General features: G+C 44.4%; 1 protein-coding gene across 20 annotated transcripts in view; it reads left to right on the top strand.

Annotated features, from left to right (window-relative positions):
• The first annotated feature begins 363 nt into the window (after positions 1-363).
• Positions 364-6,000, top strand: part of LOC1276193 (uncharacterized protein DDB_G0283357) — a 77,576-nt gene continuing 71,939 nt past the window's right edge. For 14 of the 20 annotated variants that reach the window (XR_009765580.1, XM_061652408.1, XM_061652406.1 and 11 more), the window contains exon 1: positions 373-560. The gene's annotated coding sequence lies outside the window, so the exon portion shown is untranslated. Of the gene's footprint in view, positions 2,129-6,000 lie in introns of all 20 variants that reach the window. The other 6 variants (XM_061652391.1, XM_061652393.1, XM_061652395.1 and 3 more) reach the window with 6 other exon arrangements.

Genomic DNA, 6,000 nt, shown 5'->3' with positions numbered 1-6,000 from the left:
CAAGATATGAACTGAGGGTGAAACGAAAAATAATTTAATTTTCAATAAAATATTCCAATGCTACATGCTTTTTTGTCTCAAACAAGACATACGCTATGAAAAGAAGCTATCCTAACCCGTGCTTATAAACTCGCAGTCGATGTTTTGCTGGTTCGGCTCTCGAGACAGCACAACAAAAGTGCATACTTTTTCTCTTTCTTTCTATTGGTTTGAATACAAGCAAATGAAAGCAACTGCTACCTTTCATTTCTTTCTTTCACACTGCCGACTTGGATTTGTGTGCAATTCCAACATCCCGTGCTGGTGCGAGCGAACAGACAAATTGTGTGCAAAGCGTAGTGGCATCTCGCTCGCTCCCGCTAGCAGCTAGAAAGTCTAGCTGAACAAAAGCACGGTTCGGCCAAGTGTGCAGGAAAACCGCTACGAACAGTTTTTTTCCCTGCTCCGAAGCGATGGACGTGTTCTGCGGCACCACGAGCGCCTGGTGATGTGTGTTCTTCTCTACTGCATGTAGTTAGTGTTTGTTGCCGGTGGAAAAGCAGAGCGTGAATATTCTAATCGTGCGTAACAGCTATGGCAATCGAATTTGTGAATAATTCAGTGTTGTTTTTCAAGAAGAATAGTTTGTAATTTTAATAAGAAGGGAAATGAGAACAGTAGTGCATGTGTGTGTATGTGTGTGTGTGTGCTTGTGTGTTTTCGGGTTTAAATCTTCTCCCCTGCCAGTCTTAGCTTCAGCGCTTCAAATCTAGTTGGCTATTTTCCCTTTAGCCTTTTCTCCACAACCATCGCAAACGAACGAAGCAATCGGCAAAGGCCACAGCCACAAACCAAGCAGTACGCCTCCTTCGGTCGCAAAGTCTCTTTTCGAGTGGTTGTTTGTGAGCGGAAAGGTAGAACGGTAGAATCGAAAAGTCAAACAAGATACTAACCTCTCTCGATTGCACAAAACAAAAAGCAAGGGGCTCCCGACAGACGGTGGGTGTGTGAGTGTGTGTGCGTTGAAGGACGACGCAGTTCCTGTGCCTATTTGTGTGTGCGCGCGTGTGTGTGTGTTTGTTGTGTGCTCTTGGATATGTATTGCAGTTTTCGGGGATGAAAGTGCAAAAGCCAAAAGTTGCGTGCGTGACAGCAGAGAAGCGCTACCGAAAACCGAAACGAGAGCCCTCCATTCTTCTTCATGCCCACAGTGTGTTTGTGCGAGTGTGTGCGTGTGTGTGTGCATTTCGCGTGCGTAGAATAGGCTGGTAGTCGTCTGTTTGTACGCACACCTGCGTGCGACGGTGCAGGAAAAAGCGGCCAGCAGTAAGAATAAAACGTAGACAGTGGTGCAGGCAGGCGGCAGCGGCTGCTGCTACGGAAAAAGGATACACAACAATGCGTCTGTGAAAGCAGTGCTTACCAACACCACACCGGCGGTAAACTGGATGGGACACACTCACACAGCCACATAGGCGCATGCAGCTCCGTACTGTGTTGTTTCCCCCAGGATGGGTTCTAGGGCTGTCTCTGCGCCACCACACTTTCCGGTTGCTTTGCCGAGCAGTGCGTTTGGAACTTTTATTTTTGCGGCAAATTTGCCGTCCATTTTCACGGCAAAGGATCATATGTGAACGCCGACGAACCGCTGTATGTAATATGCGTGTGTGTGTAAGTGCGTATGGCTAAAGGATGATGAGGAAAAGCAGGCTTTGGGATTAGCTTTTAGATGGAAGCGAGAATATGTGCAATAGGATAGATTGAGACGTAGTGAAATTGGTGCAGGGTTGTATATGGATTATAGGTTAACATTTGTGTTTGAAATTGACTGTAAACTTGAATGCTTTGCTTTGAACACCTTCTATTTTGTGTAACGTTCTTTGCAATGCATTTTAAAACTTCAATCCCAAAAGTGGTGCAAAATGCAATTTAACCCATCCACGGAAAGTGAGCGAGCAACCCTGCACTAATGGTGAAAGGCTAGAACAAACGCGCCCGAGTGTGTGTGTGTGTGTGCGTGCGGGTGTATTGTGCTGGACACGCTCTCCTGCAACCATCTTACGCCATCGTATCCTGCCTTTTGTTTGTGTGTAAAGGAGACAGCAGCCCAAAATCGTCTATCAATCGCTGGAAATACGTCCAATTTGAGGTAAGTTATCGAAAAACTGTTTGCTTTAAGAACATACATAAAGGCTTGAAAAGCCTTGATTTTCTGTACTGCCATTGCCGAGGCAATAGCCAAGCATTTCCGGCAACAGCTTCCAATTATAGCATCATGCATGATGCTCTCTTTTCCCCTTCCCCGGTTTTATTGATGTGCTGCTCGCTCGCACCTTTGTTTTGCGAAACAGTTTTTGGGAATTATTCCATCTCTTTCCCATCTCTCTCTCTCTCACTCACTCTCTCTCCCGGTACGACGGCGAAGGTGTAAATCGAAAGGACGACGCAATGATGACCATGAAAATGGTTCCCGTTTTCGGGTGAGAGCTTTTCCAGCACAGTGGGAAAACGCTGCTGCAACGCGAGGGGGATGAGCGCACAGTAGAATGAATATCACCTCACCGCAACACAACACACTCCCACCGAAGCCGCCGTGCCTTTGTGTGTCTGTTACGTACACGCATCCGGTGCGCGCATGTATGGGTGAAGCTGTGATTAATAGCGAATAATCGATTACGGGGCAGCGCAGCACAGATCTTTTCGATTGCTTTGTTGTCAATAGCGATCTGGCGTTGCACTTCTATTTGTTGATGCTTTTCCACACTACCGAGAGCGGCGCCTTCTGTTACCAATTTGAGTGAAGCACACACAAACACAAGTACACTTACCCTAGAACGGGGCTCCATTTCTCTATTTCGTTCTGATATTCTTCCCTTTTATTTTCCATCCATCAAACGTTTGCCGGATGCTGCTGCACAAGGGGGCGGAAAAGGTATGTTTGTCTTCTCGTCTCTTTCATCACACACACACACATAATGCGCTGTCGGTTGATATGGCGTCAGCGGTTGCTGGCGCCTACCGGAGCCTCTACACTTGGCCTGCTTGGCCTTTACGAACGTTTTTCCTGCAACTCTGTGTGCGCGCCGGCACTTTGAACATTTGTGTGTGTGTGTTGGTGTGGTGATTGAACGTTCCCCACTTTGGGCCTGGCGTGTGTAACAATGGCGCCGTGGCTGCTGCTGCAACACACCCAAACACACCGGGTGTCGTGGAGCCGGTGGAGCTGGGCTGTTGGTTGGCCTGTCGGGATTTTCTCTTGTTTTTGGTTCTCGCCGTTCAGCATCCATTGCAGGGAACAGAGGAAGAAGGGCTCTCTCGCTCGCGTTTTACAGACACTTTGCCGGTAATGTGCTCAGTATGTGCGAGGGAAGGGTTTGGGGTGGTGGTGGTGTACTTCAAGCGATTTGTCTAGGATAGTGTATAGCACGGTTGAATGGGCACACAGTTGCTGAGGTCCGTTGATATGACTGAAAGCTATTTTTTTAAAGTGTTATCACTTTCTCTACCGATACCGATATAGTTCTGATTTTTAACTTTTTATGGGAGACAAATGTTGTGTGCAAACAATTTTTACGACACTCTTGTTATCTTTTGCATACGTTGAAAATTGGGTTGTTATCGGTTGTCAAGTTATTTTGGAATCGATATTTAATATTGATAGCTAAACATTGAAAAAAAGCATGTTGACCGATATTGAACAAAACATCTGTTCATGGTGGCCGATGTATTTTTAAACGAATGAAAAATAAAATAACTCATTGGTAACATTTACTTTCTTTATTTTCACAATTGTATAGTTGTTTGGCATGCCTGTCTCGTGGTACAGTCGGCAACTTGTACGACCTAACAACATACCTTTCATGGGTTCAAGCCCTGAGTTGGGCCGTGACTATCCCTGCTACTGGTAATCATAAAGATTGATATGATAGTCAAAGCCCATTACTGGGTTCGGATAGGCCTTGACCGACAACGGTTGTTGTGCCAAAGAAGAAGATTATATTGGCATAATAAGTCCTTTAAATATGATGGCCTTCAAAGGGTTAATAACTGGTTTAGTTTCAACTCCTAATCCTCCTAAAATTTCAATATTTATGATTATAAAGCTACATTTTTTGTAACAATTTCAAACTTATTAGTCATTCTAGATCTAACTTCATGCCTATCGTTGGTTTATGTCATGAACAGATCTATCGCATGCAGACACACACTTAAGATTGACTCTCTTGCTAGTTATATCCACCAATCACTTTTAGATATCCAAGATAGGACAGCTATTATTACGTCAAATAAGAACTTCTTCCTGCGTCAAAAATGAACAAGTTCTTTGAAATGGATAGATGAGGTAATTCTACGAGATATTAAAACCGACATTTTCCGCAAATTCGTTAAAATGGCCTTTAAACCTGAACAAGACATCAAATGTTTAGGACCGAGCCAAAATATCAAGGTTGCGTACGCTAATTAGCTTCAGCAAGTAGAAGTACAGCGTGAGATAGAACGTTAAATGCCAAATCACTTCATTTTTATCTATGTACTTCTTTAGGTTACAAGCTTTATTACTGCCAGAGGGTTTTTTCCTCTAAGATAAAGTTAACAAGTATGGCTGAATCGCACTAGAGTGGGATGCCAAAAATTGGCTACAAAGATGATTTATTCAAACTAGATACATTATGAATGTAACGTAACGAAACAGTACTTAATCTAGACCACATCTATATAACACGCTGACAACGGTTCAACGCTGAAACTGGTTGATCCTAAATTGAAGTGTATTACTTCTATTTTTCTCAATATTCTCGTATCAAGTTCACAACACGGCCATCCTGGCCCATCGTTGACTGGTTCCAGCAACTTATAAAACGGTTATCAAGCTTTTCTCCTCTCGAAACATGCACATACAAGCACACATACACACCCTGTCCATCACGCCAAAACTGCGCTAGAAGGTGACCATCGGCGAACTCGGCGGCCTGTTTTCCAGTTCCCGTTAACATTTCGTTCCAGTGGATGTGTTCGTCGGTTGTGTGTATGTGTGTGTGTGTATCTTGTTTTCCTCCCAGCCCTGGTGTGTGTGTGCATTGTTTAGTCTCTGGCCGGTGGTTAAACGCTCCATCCCGTACAAATGGTGGAACAAAGTTCGTTCATGCGATCTGTGGCGCTGTGGCCACCACAGTTAGTTGTCAGCAGAAAATCTTCCTTTTTCGAAAGGTCTGCCCAGTTTGCATCCCACAACACACACTGGGCGATTGTTTTCGACCAATACCTCGGTGTAACTTCTATTGTTGAACTAAAAATGTTATTGATTTCCAATAATTGAACTCCTAGGTTGGCCTTTCAAATGGATGTTTTTGTCCCGCTTTGTGCATGGATGGTCATTGGATTGGCTTGGAATTGGAATTGGGAATAAACTTTGGAATTTGACCACCACACACATACACAAACATTGCTGTAACGTTACGAGTGCATATGCAAAACTGCATACCGTAAAAGGTTAGTGAGAGGTCAGATGAATTTTAAATCCCAAAGCGTAACGGAAGAGGAGAGCCAACACAAACGACGGTCCATGAAATCGTGCGTAACGAAACAAAGTACGCTGCTGCTCCCCGGGGTGTGCTTGTTGCCCTAAATCGTGTACTCTTTGGGAGCTTCGAGAGAATGAATATGATGGTTCACAGTTTTCCCACCCGTTACTGCTGGTGGAGCTGTTGGGGGAGTAGAACTTCCCCGGAACGTGATGTTTAGTCTCAACTGTATCAAAAGCAACGGCACTTTGAGCCTAGCGTTAAGATTTTAATCATGCCTCAGCTTATGTGATTCCATTCGCTGATCTTGCCCGTTGTCGACAGCTAATTAGGTTAAATAATCCACAAAATGCTCTCTTTCTCTCTCTCTCTCTCTCTCTCTCTCTCTCTTTCTCTCTCTCGAAATGAATTCCCCCTTTGGCGATCCTGTAACACAAAGTAATCACAATCATGACTACGATGACGACTAGAACGAGCGACACGGTCCCTTCCTTTTAGG

Source organism: Anopheles gambiae, chromosome 2, assembly GCF_943734735.2.
Source record: "Anopheles gambiae chromosome 2, idAnoGambNW_F1_1, whole genome shotgun sequence".
Lineage (NCBI taxonomy): Eukaryota > Metazoa > Arthropoda > Insecta > Diptera > Culicidae > Anopheles > Anopheles gambiae.
The sequence above is the reverse complement of the archived record's forward strand: the minus strand, read 5'-3'. Positions and strand labels throughout refer to the sequence as shown.